Below are 3,080 nucleotides of genomic sequence, written 5' to 3'. Positions count from 1 at the left end.
TTTTTCCTCTCTCTTTTTTCCTCTCTCTTTTTTCCTCTCTCTTTTTTCCTCTCTCTTTTTTCCTCTCTCTTTTTTTCTCTCTCTTTTTTTCCTCTCTCTTTTTTTCCTCTCTCTCTCTCTTTCTCTCTTCTTTTTTTTTTTTTTTTCCTTCCTTAAGTGCTGGGTGTTCCTGTGTTCATTTGGAGAAAGCAGGGTACTTGCATAAGAGCCTACACACAGCTGTAAGCCTGACAGGCACCCGGCTTTGAAAAACTTGCCCACTAGGTGCAGTGTGGGTGGTTGAGAAATTTCAGATGGGTTCCTTGGGGCTCTGAGATGGAGCAACTGATACAAAACACTTGCTCTCTAGCTGACAATAATTTTATCAAATGTGACTGCTAGTCTTTTTTGCTCTACCATGCTTCTCCCTTTCCTTCCTCTTGATCCATAAGACAATCTTAATTTGACTGCAGGAAAATCAAGCCCAGAGTATTGCTGTAGCATGCGTTATGGCTTGTCCCACATCATTTTCTGTTCTGCATGCCTAAATCAGAAGGGAACTGACTTGCCTCCATCGAGGATTTCTGCCTAGRTGAAGAAGAAAAGAAAATCCACAACTGCCTCATAGGTTTAAGAACCTGAAGTTTCATCATGATAAAATTGTTTACAAAACAAAGGGAAGCAATGCCTTTCGCAGAGACTGTACAACAGAAAATCCAGGGAGAGTCCAGGGTATTTTACTATTTCTGAAATGCAAATTGCAGTGAAAAGGGGCATTTTTCTACATGTGAAAGCTCTATCTTTTATTCTTTCGCATAGCTCTGAAGGTAGTAGCACAGTATTTGTCTTCCATTTAGGATAAGCAGATGATTGGCATTAAGTGCTGAAGTGTGTGTCTGTCTTTTATCTTGCACAAGCACTGTTTTCCCGCTTGCCATTCAGTTAAGTCATGCTCTGGTTTTTATGCAATCAGGAAACAGCTCTCTGTTCTTAATCTTGTTATCTGCTTTCTCAGCATTTATTCTTTTCTCAATTGCCCATAGAAGTGGAAAGGTTAAGATACAGGAATTGTCTCTGTGATGGCAAAATGTTTCTTTGTAAAACTACTGCTGCTTGGATTTCCTATGCACACTTCTCAGCTTGCTTTTGATTTGTATATTCAGTATTAGGATATGTAGATAGTATGTTAGATATAGTTCTTCTGTTCTTCCACAGATGCACACAGCATCTTCATGGAAGTAAACATAATGGAACTAAACATATGTACATGAGATAATCTATAAAATATATATAAGATAATCTATAAAAATATAAAACAGATTGTTTGGAAATTATAATCTAGCATAAGTTACTCAATGCGGAAGTGTGAAATTACCCGTATCTCTTTTGCTGAGTTTATTACAGCAGCGCATATCCGCAGCAGCATGTTAGTGATGTGTCAAGGTCTTTGTTTTGATACCCAGAAGTGTTATTTGGGCTTTGATTTGTTTCCCTGTGTTCTGTCACACTGTATTAAAAAGCTTTGAGTCAAGACTGTTCCCCATAAAACAAATTAGGTTTGTGGACTACTGTGCACTTTTATTAATTATTTTCCATATTCCCTGYTAGATGGATACTCTTCAGGTTGGTCTTAGTCTTACGGAAAATCATCTTGATAGATGAGTAGCTCAGAGCAACATCTGTAATTTATGGATATAGAAAATGCATGCAGTCTCTCACTGGCTTTGCTTTACAGATGTGCTTTAGGGCAGGTAAGATGCTCAGATAATGGAAAGGCAGAGTGTTAATAAATCTCAGTCAGGAAGACAATACTTACATCTTTCCTTTAAAATAATTCAAAGCCGAATTCTAATTTTTTTTTTTTTATAGATCATTGCTTTTTTTTTAACATACTATTGTAATATTGAATGTTGGGTAATATGTTGGATATGTCATTTAAAAACAAGAGTAATTAGATTGTGAAATTTGTTTTGCAAGACAAAACTAATAAATCACCAAGACTTCATAAAGAATACAGCATAGTGTTTGCTAGTGGTGGTTGTTCCAGAATTAGAGAAGCTATTACTATATGTTGTGAAAATGACTGCTGTAGTATAAATAACATTATCATAATCTGTAAGGACTGGAGAAAATGAAGAATGTAGAAATTGCTGCTCTGGAGCAGACCGGTGATCTGTATCATCTTGTGTCCTGACTCTGACAGGAGCCAGTATGTGGTGATTCAGAAGAAGAAATACATGCAGCCAGGCGGGTTACAGTGTACCACAGAGGGGAGTTTCTTGCTGACCTCAGATGATGCTCAGTCTGTGCCTTAAAGCGTGAGGATTGATAGCCATTGTAAATTTTACCTTGGCTAATGGCACCAAATTGGATTGCTCYTTGTTGACCATAACCTGCCCTTCACCTGGCCTTCATAGAATTGCATCCTGTCCCTTACTGCTGAAATCGCAGCTCTGATGTTTGCTCTTTTAAGCAGAGGCAGTAGTGCAGGCTATATAGCCCTGTGCTGTTACTTTATATGACATCACATGCCGTTGTGTTTCTCATAGATAACCTCCCGGTTTGGTGCCTTTGGTTGAACTGACAACAACAGTGGCAGAGCAGCCACTGCTGTCGCCCCATGCGGTTCCCCAGTACTGGCGGGGTTGGAGCTGCCCGACTTGGACAATGGGAGTCTTGTTGTGGGAGCTGCTGAAGAACGTGCCTTGAGCTCCAAGGCTCCTGTTGCATCGCAGCAGCTCAGAAGGACTGCAGTTGTCCTGAGAGCATTATCCCCAATCTTGCCAACCTTGACCTTTGCAGCTTCTGTAGGGAAAGGCAGTACCGGTGCTGGTGATCCTGTTTCTTCACCTTTTGCATCCTGAAAAAGTGGTGTTATGTATCCCCAGCTGAAGATACTGGTGTGCAGGGTGCTGCTAGAGAAATGAATATTACTTTATTCCAATACTTGCGTGACATTTGGCGCAAAATTTATAAAAGTTGCCTGTCATAGAAGCAGAGGTTAGGACTTTGTATTAAGGAGTACTTCTTTAGTTGCACACCYGTCTAATAAAACACTGTAGACTGAGAGGAGCTTTTGACACCTGATAGTCTACTTTAAA

General features: G+C 39.7%; 1 long non-coding RNA gene across 1 annotated transcript in view; it reads left to right on the top strand.

Moving 5' to 3' along the window:
• The window catches only part of LOC112949297, a 2,371-nt gene extending 710 nt beyond the window's left edge, over positions 1-1,661 (top strand). The window contains exon 2 of the long non-coding RNA XR_003249801.1: positions 453-1,661. This is a non-coding gene — a long non-coding RNA (uncharacterized LOC112949297). The remainder of the gene's footprint in view (positions 1-452) is intronic.
• Positions 1,662-3,080: the final 1,419 nt, after the last annotated feature.

Source organism: Nothoprocta perdicaria, unplaced genomic scaffold, assembly GCF_003342845.1.
Source record: "Nothoprocta perdicaria isolate Ctin4 unplaced genomic scaffold, notPer1 scaffold_29, whole genome shotgun sequence".
Taxonomy (NCBI): Eukaryota; Metazoa; Chordata; class Aves; order Tinamiformes; family Tinamidae; genus Nothoprocta; species Nothoprocta perdicaria.
This window is presented reverse-complemented; position numbering and strand designations above follow the sequence as displayed.